The sequence below is a fragment of the Zea mays genome, chromosome 5 (assembly GCF_902167145.1).
Source record: "Zea mays cultivar B73 chromosome 5, Zm-B73-REFERENCE-NAM-5.0, whole genome shotgun sequence".
Classification (NCBI taxonomy): Eukaryota; Viridiplantae; Streptophyta; class Magnoliopsida; order Poales; family Poaceae; genus Zea; species Zea mays.
Genome location: NC_050100.1, coordinates 198,058,665 through 198,072,097, shown reverse-complemented (window position 1 = coordinate 198,072,097; position 13,433 = coordinate 198,058,665). Strand labels below are relative to the sequence as shown.

Below are 13,433 nucleotides of genomic sequence, written 5' to 3'. Positions count from 1 at the left end.
TCTTCACCCGGCTCTCTCGGATCACCGGATCGACGAGGAGCGGGTATTTGCCCGGATGGTCGAAGTTGAGCCATTGATCCTCCCGAGTGAAAGTGATCGGGTGTTCTGACCACCGGTATGGGGCGGGAGGACCGGTGGTCGCCACCAGTATCTGGCGGTCGTTGAGCTTTTGTTGTCTCTTGTTCTCCTGCGACCCATGTCCGCCGAAGATGACGTTGACCTCCCTGTCGACGCGTGGGAAAGCTCCTCCTCCTCCCTCCTCTGGCTGATGAGGTTGTCGTGGTTCATCCGGTCCTCCCCTCGGCGGAGGAGGAGGTAGAGGTTGGAAGGGTCGGCCATGCCCAACGGAGTGCTTGAAGTCACGACAGTTGCGGAGAGTATGGCGCATGTCCTTGTGGTATGGGCACTGGGCGTCGAGGATGTCGTCCAGCGTGCGCTCGCCTCCGCGAGGTCCTCCTCGGGCGCGAGAGGCAGGTGGTCCGGCGGCGTGTACTTCTTCGCGAGGCCTCTTCTCCCAGCGTTTGTCGGGTGGCTGGTTCGCGTCGCGTCGTGGTGCTGCCGGTGCAGGCTTTGCTCCTCCGATGAGGTCCTGAGCTCGCTCGTCGGCGGTGATGTAGAGGTCGGCTTCCCGGAACAGCTCCTCGGAAGTAGTCGGCGCCTTCTGCAGTATGGCTCGGACAAAAGCCGAGTCGTTGGATCCTCTGTAGAAGTCCTCGATCACGGCCGCCTCCGTGACCTCGGGGATGCGATTTCTCATGGTCTGGAACCTTTTGAGGTACGACCAGAGAGTCTCATCCCCCCGGCGCTTGATGGATTTGAGGTCCCACGGTTGCGCTGGCTTGTCGGAGAGGGACTGGAAGTTGGCGGTGAAACGTCGACTGAAGTCTCCCCAGTCGTCGATGCAGTGTCGGGGTAGATGTCGTAGCCACTGTAGCGCATCTTGCCCAAGGACGATGGGCAAATACGCGGTCATAACGTCCTCAGATGCCCCGGCCGCTCGAGCTGCGGTGGTGTAGACAGCTAGCCAACCCCCTGGATCCTGCTTAGGTTCATATTTGTCGACATTGGATACCTTGAAGTTGGGAGGCCATTGGATGGCCCTAAGGCGTGGAGTAAGAGCGGACACTCCGCACGTGTCCTCCTGTCGTCGGGGACGATGTCTGTCCCGGGGAGAGGAGTTGTGATTGTGGTTCCTCGACCGTCCCCGAGTGGTACCGCCAGTTGAGGCCGTTGCCGACTCAGTCCTGGTGGCCTGACTCTGAGTCGGGATGCCATGATCCCGGTCGTACTCCTCCCGACGGTGAATCTCGTTCTCATGCCGCCGTTCGCGTGAAGCATTGATGGAGCTTCGCGCGTCTCGGCGACTGTTGATGGCGTGTCATAGATCGTTCGGCGGGTGAGCGAGTGGTAGAAGATGGTTGGCTGCCTGGGTGAACAGGCGTCGGTACCCTCGGCGTCGGGAGTTCGAGGAAGTTCGTCAGCTATCCGAGCTAGTACCCCTCCGACTTCACTCGGCGTGTTCATAGCTCGGGCGAAGTCGGGATTCAGGTTGCGCCCGAAGAATGGATTCTCCCGGCGTTGCCTTGCGTCTTGCTCGGCCTGTTCCTGAGCCCGCCGGCGATCACATCGTCGGGAGTTCCTTCGTTCTCTGAAGACGCGTTCTTCCGGAGTTTCTCCTATCTCCGAGACCTCGTCTCGCGAGACAGGCTGCTCCGGATCCCGTTCTCCGGCCGCGTGATGTCGTCGAACGTTCCTGCGCCGGTTCCTCCGTCGGCGGGATTCTCGTTGAGGCGGTTCTTCTCCGGGCGCGGTCGGTTCGTCATCAGAGACGGTGGGCGACTCCACTCTCCCGATGAAGAGGACGTCGGGGTAGAATGGTGCTGCTGTCGTGGCGACTTTCTTTCCGTTCTCCTTTGAGGCCGGAGGAACGGAAAGAACGACTTGCTTTTCCCTGGTCTCCTTCCTCGTGATCCGTGTCCATTCTTTTGTCGAGGAAGTAGACAACGGAGTCTTCCGGGTCAGCGAGCCCTCGACCCCCGACTTTCCGGAGACGATCTTTTTCCGAAGAGCTGGAGGTTGCACCTCTCCGGCATTTTTGGAGTTCGTTGGAGGAGACTTCTTTTTCGGCGGATCCGCGATACGGTGTAGAATTCCCTCTTCGTCCGCTACAGATGAGATTGTCCCAAAGCAGAATACGGATCCGGGACGCATGGTGATCTTGCTGTTGAAGGTGACGGCCATTGAGCTAGCTTGGATCGTCGACACACCCCCTACCTGGCGCGCCAGCTGTCGGTGTTTTGGGTCCGACCGCACACCCGGGGTTGCCCCTCAAGGTGTTTCTTGGAGTAGGACGGTGTCGACGACTGTAGCAAAATGGTTCGTGCCGATCGCACGAGGGACAGTGGACAAGATTTACAGGTTCGGGCCGCTTAGAGATGCGTAACACCCTACGTCCTGGTGAGTATGTGAGCGTGGTTACAAGAGGGCTCTCTGGACTGAAGACACAGAGAGTTGATGTGGGTGGCTAAGTAAGATAGGGTTGATCGTTCTGAAGGGGTGCCCCCTAGGCCTTATATACTCGACCGTGGGGCAGTACACGTGGATATGATAACAACAAGTAGCTAAAAGGTAGTGAACCTCTTGAGTTTATCCCTACGTAACCCTCGCCGACTTATCCTCGCATGGCTCCGTTGCATGGGGGCTTCAGCGCGGGAAAGTCGGGTCTCTGTTGCGATTTACTCGCTCGACGTTGTGGGCCATCCGGGTTTGCACCAATCCGGTATCACATCGCTCTGCTTTGTTGGTTGTTTCTCCCCAGGCCCACGAAAGAATGACCTTACGATTTATTGGGCCCTTGGGCCTTTCGTGAGGTCTTTTACTCCTTTAGTGAACCCGAGGGATATCTATCCCCCACAGTTGTAGATCCGAGGCTTGAGTCCTTGTAGAATCATGCCGTTGGCATGTTCTACCTGCCCATTCGTCATGGGGTGAGCCACGGCGGCCCAGTCCACCCAGATGTGGTGATCCTCGTAGAAGTCCAGGAACTTCCTGCCGGTGAACTGGGTGCCGTTGTCGGTGATGATGGAGTTCGGGACCCCAAAGCGATGGATGATGTTGGTGAAGAATGCCACCGCCTGTTCGGACCTGATGCTGTTTAGGGGTCGGACCTCGATCCACTTGGAGAATTTGTCGATGGCGACCAACAGGTGCGTGTAGCCCCCAGGTGCCTTCTACAAGGGGCCGACTAGGTCCAGACCCCACACAGCAAATGGCCAGGTGATGGGTATGGTCTGCAGGGCCTGAGCGGGTAGGCGGGTCTGCCTTGCGTAGAGCTGACACCCTTCGCAGGTGCGGACAATTCTAGTGGCGTCGGCCACCGCCGTCGGCCAGTAGAAACCTTGTCGGAAGGCGTTTCCAACAAGGGTTCGAGGTGCTGCGTGATGGCCGCAAGCCCCCGAGTGTATCTCTTGTAAGAGCTCCTGACCTTCGGCGATGGAAATGCATCGCTGGAGGATGCCCGAGGGGCTGCGGTGGTAGAGCTCCTTTCCATCTCCGAGCAAGACGAATGACTTGGCGCGCCGCGCCAACCGCCGAGCTTCGGCTTGGTCGAGGGGTAGCTCTCCTCGGTGGAGATATTGCAGGTATGGGGTCTGCTAGTTTCGATTAGGCATGACCCCGCTCCGCTCCTCATCGACGCGCAGTGCCTCACCCTCGAGGGCCGAGGGTGCCTCGGGCCGAGCCGAGGGTACCTCAGACCGAGCCGAGGGTACCTCGGACCGAGCCGAGGGTGCCTCGGGCTGGGCCGAGGCCTTCTCGAGCTCGGGCGTGTCGTCGATCTTGACGGAGGGTTGGTGCAGGTCTCGGGAGAAGACGTCTGGGGGAACCGTTGTTCGCCCCGAGGCTATTTTAGCCAGCTTGTCCGCAGTCTCGTTGTAGCATCGGGCGATGTGGTTGAGCTCGAGCCCGTAGAACTTGTCTTCCAGGCGCCGAACCTCATCGCAGTAGGCTTCCATCTTTGGGTCGCGGCAGTGGGAGTTCTTCATGACTTGGTCGATGACGAGCTGCGAGTCACCGCGAGCGTCGAGGCATCGGACCCCTAGCTCGATGGCGATGCGCAACCCGTTGACCAGAGCCTCGTACTCGGCCACATTGTTGGATGCCGGGAAATGGAGGCGTAGCACATAGCATAGGTGCTTCCCGAGGGGCGAGATGAAGAGCAGGCCTGCGCCTGCTCCTGTCTTCATCAGCGACCCGTCGAAGAACATGGTCCAGAGTTCCGGTTGGATCAGAGCTGTTGGGAGCTGGGTGTCGACCCATTCAGCCACGAAGTCCGCCAAGACCTGGGACTTGATGGCCTTCCGAGGGGCGAACGAGATCGTTTCGCCCATGATTTCCACCGCCCACTTTGCAATTCTACCCGAGGCCTCTCGGCACTGGATGATCTCCCCCAGGGGGAAGGATGACACCACAGTTACCGGATGAGACTCGAAGTAGTGTCGCAACTTCCGCCGCGTCAGGATCACCGCATACAGTAGCTTCTGAATTTGTGGGTAGCGGATCTTGGTCTCGGACAGTACCTCGTTGATGAAGTAGACTAGCCTCTGGACGGGCAATGTATGCCCCTCTTCTCGCCTCTTAACTACGATCGCGGTGCTAATCACCTGAGTGGTCGCGGCGACGTAGATCAAGAGGGCTTCTCCGGCAGCGGGAGGCACCAAGATGGGCGCGTTTGTGAGGAGCGCCTTCAGGTTCCCAAGGTCCAAGTGAAGCACTCGGCCTTCCTTAAGAGGCGGTACAGAGGCAGACCTCTTTCGCCGAGGCGCGAGATGAAACGGCTCAGAGCCGCAAGGCATCCCGTGACACTCTGTACGCCTTTCAAGTCCTTGATGGGCCCCATGCTGGTGATGGCCGCGATCTTCTCCGGGTTGGCCTCGATGCCCCGCTCGGAGACGATGAACCCCAAGAGCATGCCTTGGGGAACCCCGAAGACACACTTCTCGGGATTGAGCTTCACGCCTTTCGCCTTGAGACATCGGAATGTCACTTCAAGGTCGGAAAGGAGGTCGGAGGCTTTCCTCGTCTTGACTACGATGTCATCAACGTAAGCCTCGACCGTTTGACCAATGTGTTCGCCGAACACATGGTTCATGCACCGTTGGTACGTTGCACCCGCATTCCTCAAACCAAACGGCATGGTGACATAGCAGTACATGCCGAAGGGTGTGATGAAAGAAGTCGCGAGCTAGTCGGACTCTTTCATCTTAATTTGGTGATACCCTGAGTAGTCATCAAGGAAAGACAGGGTTTCGCACCCAGCAGTGGAATCCACGATTTGGTCGATGCGAGGCAGAGGGTAGGGAACTTTCGGACATGCTTTGTTTAGACCAGTGTAGTCTACACACATCCGCCATTTCCCTCCTTTCTTTTTCACAAGCACAGGGTTGGCAAGCCATTCGGGATGGAATACCTCTTTGATGAACCCTGCCGCCATTAGCTTGTGGATCTCCTCGCCTATGGCCCTGCGCTTTTCTTCGTCGAATCGACGCAGAGGCTGCTTCACGGGTCGGGCTCTAGCTCGGATATCCAGCGAGTGCTCGACGACATCCCTCGGTATGCCGGGCATGTCCGAGGGACTCCACGCGAAAACGTCGGCGTTTGCGCGGAGAAAGTCGACGAGCACTGCTTCCTATTTGGGATCGAGCTCGGAGCCGATCCGGATCTGCTTGGACGCGTCACTGCTGGGGTCGAGGGGACGGATTTAACCGTCTCCGCTGGCTCGAAGTTGCCGGCGTGGCGTTTCACATCTGGCACCTCCTTAGAGAGGCTCTCCAGGTCGGCGATGAGGGCCTCGGATTCGGTGAGGGCCTCGGCGTACTCCACGCACTCCACGTCGCATTCGTACGCGTGTCGGTACGTGGGGCTGACGGTGATGACCCCGTTGGGGCCCGGCATCTTGAGCTTGAGGTAGGTGTAGTTGGGGACGGCCATGAACTTTGCGTAGCATGGCCTCCCCAGTACTGCGTGGTAGGTTCCTCGGAACCCGACCACCTCGAACGTGAGGGTCTCCCTTCGGAAGTTGGAGGGCGTCCCAAAGCAGACAGGAAGATCGAGTTGTCCGAGGGGCTGGACGCGCTTCCCGGGAATGATCCCGTGGAAAGGCGCAGCGCCTGCCCGGACCGAGGACAGATCAACACGCAGGAGCCCGAGGGTCTCGGCGTAGATGATGTTGAGGCTGCTGCCTCCGTCCATGAGGACCTTGGTGAGCCTGACGTCGCCGATGACGGGGTCGACAACGAGTGGGTATTTTCCCGGGCTCGGCACGCGGTCGGGGTGGTCGGCTTGGTCGAAGGTGATGGGCTTGTCGGACCAGTCTAGGTAGACTGGCGCCGCCACCTTTACCGAACAGACCTCCCGACGCTCTTGCTTGCGGTGCCGAGCCGAGGCGTTCGCCACTTGCCCACCGTAGATCATGAAGCAGTCGCGGACCTTGGGGAACTCTCCAGCCTGGTGATCTTCCTTCTTATCGTCGTTGCGAGCCCTGCCACCCTCCGCGGGTGGCCCGGCCTTGTGAAAGTGGCGCCGAAGCATGGCACACTCCTCAAGGGTGTGCTTGACGGGCCCCTGATGATAGGGGCACGACTCCTTGAGCATCTTGTCGAAGAGGTTGGCACCTCCGAGAGGTTTCCGAGGGTTCTTGTACTCGGCGGCGGTGACAAGGTCCGCGTCGGCGGCGTCGCGTTTCGCTTGCGACTTCTTCTTGCCTTTCCTCTTGGCGCTGCGCTGAGTTGACGCCTCGGGGACATCTTCGGGTGGGCGGCCCTGGGGCTGCTTGTCCTTCCGGAAGATAGCCTCAACCGCCTCCTGGCCAGAGGCGAACTTGGTGGCGATGTCCATCAGCTCGCTCGCCCTGGTGGGGGTCTTGCGACCTAGCTTGCTCACCAGGTCGCGGCAGGTGGTGCCGGCGAGGAACGCGCCGATGACATCCGAATCGGTGATGTTGGGCAGCTCGGTGCGCTGCTTCGAGAATCGCCGGATGTAGTCCCGGAGAGACTCTCCCGGCTGCTGGCGGCAGCTTCGGAGATCCCAGGAATTTCCAGGGCGCACATACGTGCCCTGGAAATTGCCGGCGAAGGCTTGGACCAGGTCGTCCCAGTTGGAGATCTGCCCCGGAGGCAGGTGCTCCAACCAAGCCCGAGCGGTATCGGAGAGGAACAAGGGGAGGTTGCGGATGATGAGGTTGTCATCGTCTGTTCCACCCAGTTGGCAGGCCAGCCGGTAGTCCACGAGCCACAGTTCCGGTCTCGTCTCCCCCGAGTACTTTGTGATAGTAGTCGGGGTTTGGAACCGGGTCGGGAACGGCGCCCGTCGTATGGCGCGGCTGAAAGCCTGCGGACCGGGTGGTTCGGGCGAGGGGCACCGATCCTCCCCGCTATCGTAGCGTCCCCCACGCCTGGGGTGGTAGCCTCGGCGCACCCTCTCGTCGAGGTGGGCCCGACGGTTGCGGTGATGGTGCTCGTTGCCGAGGCGACCCGGGGCCGCAGGCGCTGTGTTGCGCGTGCGGTTGGTGTGGACCGAGGCTTCCCGCATGAATCGGGAAGTCGCAGCGCGATGTTCCGAGGGGTACCCCTGCCTTCGGGAGGCAGAGCTTTCGGCCCGTCGGACCGTGGCGTCCTCCAGGAGATTCTTGAGCTCTCCCTGGATACGCCGCCCCTCGGTGGTTGATGGCTCCGGCATCGCGCGGAGAAGCATTGCCGCTGGAGCCAGGTTCTGGCCGACCCCACTGGAAGTGGGTGGCGGCCTTACCCTGACATCGTCGGCGATGTGGTGCTGGAAGCTCTGGAGGAGATGACACACTTTTCCGGCCGGAGGTTGGCCCGCCCATTCCTGCCCGATGTCCCGGCGGATCGGCTCAAGTGTTCCTGCTCCCTCGTCGAGCCTGGCCTGCACCTCGCGGATTTGCTCGAGCTGTGGGTCATGACCCCCCGCCGGGACGGGGACCACAGCTAGCTCTCAAAGGATGTCAACGCGAGGCACAGGCCTAGGGAGATCATCGTTCTCCGGCATACCAAGATGGTTGCCTTCGTTGGGACCCCCTAGGTCGACGTGGAAACATTCACGACTTGGGCCGCAGTCCTCGTCGCCGAGGCTGCGGCTACCGTCGGAACAGTCGGAAAGGCAGTAGTCGCACGCGGTCATAAAGTCCCGCATGGCACTGGGGTTACCAAGTCCGGAGAAATCCTAACAGAAGTCGGGCTTGTCATCTTCCTCGGACCCCGAGGGCCCGTAGGTTGAGACGGCCGTCAGCCGGTCCCAGGGTGACCGCATACGATACCCCAGAGGGTTTGGACTCGCCTCTACGAGAGCGTCCACCAAAGCGAAGTCGCTTGGCGGGTCGAGGCTGAATCCAAAAGGTGTGAGATGGGAATCGGTTGGTACCTCTTGGTCGACGGGCGGTGACGAAGTCACGTCAGAGACTGACTGCACCGTCGTCTCAGGTACGAGGGTGACGCCCAACAAGTCCTTCACGAGCGTGCTGGCATCGTCCGTTTACTTGGGGTTGGCGTGTTGCGGGGAGACGGCGCTCGTCTTCGTCTCAGGCGCGAGGTCGATGCCCGACGTGCCCCCCGTTGGGGCGCCGGCGCTGTCGACTCGCTCGACAGCCGACGAGGTGCCGCCTCCTGCTTGGCCTTGGTTGCCCCGCCTCCTCGTCCATCGGCGGGGGAGGGGACGGGGCGAGCTCGAATGTTGTTCTTCCACTACGCGGGGAAGGCGTCGTCGATTCCGCCGCCGGCGGGCGGGTTGTCGGCCGCCATTGTCGCTGTCGCACGGCGGGGGAAGGAGTATCATGTCGTAGCTGCCGTCGAGGGACATGAACTCAAGACTCCCGAAACGGAGCACCGTCCCGGGCTGGAAAGGTTGCTGGAGACTGCCCATCTGGAGCTTGACGGGAAGCTGTTCGTCAACACGCAGCAGGCCCCTACCTGGCGCGCCAACTGTCGGCGTTTCGAACCCGGGGGGTCCCTGGACCGACGAGTAAATTATCGCCGCGTGCCCCAGCCCAGATGGGTCGGCGCGAGACAGAGCACGAAGGGGGGAAGAAGCCGGAGGGAGACATGCATGAGAGGTGAAATCCCGCGGCCTTCGTGTTTGTCCCGCGCCCAGGCCGGGTGCGCTTGCATTAGGGGGTTACAAGCGTCCACGCGGGAGGGAGCGAGAGGCCTCACGCGAGCGTCGTCCCGTCCTTCCCCGCGCGGCTAACCCTCGTAAGAGGGCCCTGGATCTTCCTTTTATAGGCGCAAGGAAAGGATCCAGGTGTACAATGGGGGTGTAGCAGTGTGCTAACGTGTCTAGCGGAGGAGAGCTAGCGCCCTAAGTACATGCCATCGTGGCAGCCGGAGAGGTTTTGGCACCCGGTTCGTGTGATGTCGTGGCCGTCGGAGGAGCGCCGGAGCCTAGCGGAAGGACAGCTGTCGGGGCTGTCGAGTCGTTGCTGACGTCCTCTTGCTTCCGTAAGGGGGCTGAGAGCCGCCGTCGTCATAGAGCGTGCGGGGCGCCATCATTACCCATATAGTGGAGCGAGCCAGATGGGACGCCGGTCTTGTTCCCCGTAGCCTGAGTCAGCCTGGGGCAGGGTAATGATGGCGCCTCCTGTTGACGTGGTCGGTCCGTGCCCTGGGTTAGGCGAGGTGGAGGCTCCTCCGAGGTCGAGATCGAGTCTGTCTTCCAAGGCCGAGGTCGAATCCGAGCCCCTGGGTCGGGCGAGGCGGAGACCGTCGGCTGATGCCAGGGCTGAGTCCGAGCCCTGGGGTCGGGCGAAGCTGAGTTCGTCGTCCTTCGGGGCTGAGCCCGAGTCCGAGCCCTGGGGTCAGGCGAAGCGGAGTTCGTCGTCTTCCGGGGCTGAGCCCGAGTCCGAGCCCTGGGGTCGGGCGAAGCGGAGTTCGTCGTCTTCCGGGGCTGAGCCCGAGTCCGAGCCCTGGGGTCGGCCGAAGCGGAGTTCGTCGTCTTCCGGGGCTAAGCCCGAGTCCGAGCCCTGGGGTCGGGCGAAGCGGAGTTTCCCATGGCGCCTAGGGCCGGACATGGCTGCTGTCAGCCTCACTCTGTCGAGTGGCACAACAGTCAGAGCGGCGCAGGCGGCGCTGTCCTCTTGTCAGGCCGGTCAGTGGAGCGGCGAAGTGACTACGGTCACTTCGGCTCTGTCAACTGGAGGGCGCGCGTCAGGATAAAGGTGTCAGGCCACCTTTGCATTAAATGCCCCTGCGATTTGGTCGGTTGGCGTGGCGATTTGGCCAAGGTTGCTTCTTGGTGAAGACTGGGCCTCGGGCGAGCCAAAGGTGTGTCCGTTGCTGGAGGGGGTCCTCGGGCGAGACGTAGATCCTCCGAGGTCGGCTGCCCTTGCCTGAGGCTGGGCTCGGGCGAGGCGTGATCGCGTCCCTTGAATGGACCGATCCCTGACTTAGTCGCACCCATCAGGCCTTTACAGCTTTGTGCTGATGGGGGTTACCAGCTGAGATTTAGGAGTCTTGAGGGTACCCCTAATTATGGTCCCCGACAATCACCACCTCATTCCTCATAGTTAGTTAGTTAGTACTAATATGAGGAATGGGGTCATCCCACCAAATTTGAGGAATGAACCCATGATGCACCACCTCAATTTGGATGTAGTGATTTCTTAAACCAAACACCCTCTAATTTGAGAGCAAAAAATAAAAAAAATATAAAATCAACAACAATTTCAACAATGATATAATCACAATATTATGACAACAACAGAAATTTTAGAATTACACACATTCAACAAAAAATATCACATTTCACCATAATTCCTCACAAATACATCACAGTCCACCAAAATACCTTACAAATCCATTACAATCTACCACAAACTCACGATTCCATTACAAATATAATCCATCACATTGATCAAATTCACCACAAGAGTTAAGTCATCACATATGGGGGTTGTTTGAGTTGTGATCACTACCTCCAGAAGCGAAAAGTTGTTTACAAAGTTGTCTATCTGGTTTGGAGTCTGAAAGAAAGAAGACATTAATAACTATAGTGTTAAGTTGACCACTATTCAAACGAATTGTTTGTCAAACTAACCTTTTTTTAGTAGCTCCCTCCCTCTAGAAGCTCCTCCTAGTGATGGTATCACCGGTGGTGGCGTGTTGTGGCCCATAACCCCGGATTTCTACAAAATCAAGTTAAGTCAAGATTGGAAAGGTTAATACAAACGACGACGACGACGAGCTCATGGGCGGGCGAGGGGCAAGAGAGAAAGGGGCGCGCGTTCGACAAAGCCAGGGGCGCGCGGTCGAGCACAGAGAAAGGGATAAAAGGATTTTAAAACGTTAATTTTCGGCGGCCTTAGGTTGGCTGTCAAAATAACGATTATTTTCGATGGTTGTGTCGACGTTGAAAATAAGGCTATTTTCGGCGGCAGTTGCAGACTAGTGAAAATAACCATTATTTTCGGTGGCCAGGACCTGACCGCCGAAAATAGCCCTAGCCACCGAAAATGCTTATTGTTGTTGTTGTGTCAAATATCATGTTGTAGCAACCTAATGATGAGGATCCCCTGAACCATGATGCAGCAATTGTTCTCTGTGATGACCCAAAAAAGTTTGGGAAGAATGTCTAGCAGGCGATGGCTAGATGATACATTGGTGAAACCCACTTCCCTCGGTGTATATAATGCCTGAAGATGGTGCATGGGAAATTGTTTTTATCATATCAGTGTGTGCTATGTGAAACATAAGATGCCAAGGAAAAAACGATAAGCTAAAGTACACCGATAGTGTAATATAAGTTGGTGTGACAATCCATGAGCACATGCTACCATCTGACCATTAGCATAGTTCATTAGGATTGGTAACGATGCATATGATGCTTTTGTGTGCTTTGGAGAAAATACTCAACATGTTGTATGTTAAGTAATAGCAAGCTTGGGCTTGGGTAGGATCACCATTGCTTTGGAAACCATCTTGAAAAGCCCTTCATACCTTTTTGAGTGCAATTACCATGGAGGTGACACCACTTTTGATGTCTTGAGTCAGTTTATAAGGAACATTTCATCCAGCTGGGAACTAGTGGAATAATGTCAGTGTTGATGCATGATTGATTGTTCATTTCAAAAAATAAGTATATGTGCAAGGTTTAAAAACACAGTGGTAAAAAGGGAGTTGTATCCTCGAGTAGGGGGCAACTACGAAATGATCCCTTTGTAAAATAATTTTTATAGGCCATTTACTCCTTCTATCCTATCAAGTGGTATGGAAGCTAGGACATTGTTAATTTTAGTCTTAACAAACTATGTAAAAGATCGTTAATTATAGTCTTAATAAACTATTAATATGTGTTGTTGTGTATGATCCTTTGTACTTCTTGACACAAAAGATCCAACACCAAGAGAATAAGAGATGGTAATTAACAAATTATGGTGTAAAGGATGGCTATTAATCATGTTAGTAAACCTCCTCATTTTGATCGTACAAATTATGATTATTCGAAAAGTAGTATGTGTTTACATTTAAAAGCTAGGAGTAGAAAAATATGTGGTGTTGTGCATGATCCTTTGTAGTGCTTGACATGAAAGATCAAACACTAAGAGAATAAGAGATTTTGTAATTAGGCGATCAATCTCCCAATGTAATCTATGAAGCCTTAATCCAAAGTTCTTTGAATCAATTAAAGGCTTGAAATTTGCGCATAAAATTTGGAAGAGGCTAGAAGACTCATATGAAGAAAAACCGGCCATGAAACAAGTGAAGTTATACATCTTCAAAGATAAATATATGAAGTTTGAGATGCAAGAATATGAAAGTGTGTTGAAAATGTTCCATAAGCACAACATGATTATAAATGATATAAGGAACTTGGGACACAATGTGGATGGTAGGGACTTCTCTCATTGGTACCTAAGGTGTTTGCCTCCAAGATTTGAAACTCTAGTCACAATCATTATGAGAGGTGGACTAAAAGGAGTAACCCTAACTCAAGTATTAAGTCATGTGGTCACACAAGATACATTGTATGGAAAGAGATGGGGAATACAAAGAAGATGATAATAATAAAAATGGTGTGGCATTCAAATCCATCACATCATCCAAGGGTAAGAGCAAGAAGAAAGAATAATCTAGTGAAGATGAAAGCTCAAGTTCAAATGATGAAGATGAAGAAACGACTTAGTTCGTGCGCTGATTTGGCAGTTCATGAATGATAAAGGGTATAGTGCAAGAAAAAGGTCTTCATCAAAAACAAGAGAAGAAATAAGATGGTACATGTGTGGTAGCCAGATCATTTTATTGTTGACTGTCCTCACAATAACTACAACAAGGAAGCAATCAAGAAAGCAAGGAGGACAAGCAAGGCAAGAAGATGGCATTAAGAAAAATAAGGGCCACACCTATTATGTTGAATGGGATTATGATACT

General features: G+C 56.0%; 1 pseudogene; it reads left to right on the top strand.

Moving 5' to 3' along the window:
- LOC118471965 (NEDD8-conjugating enzyme Ubc12-like) overlaps positions 1-11,695 on the top strand; it is a 35,894-nt pseudogene extending 24,199 nt beyond the window's left edge.
- Positions 11,696-13,433: the final 1,738 nt, after the last annotated feature.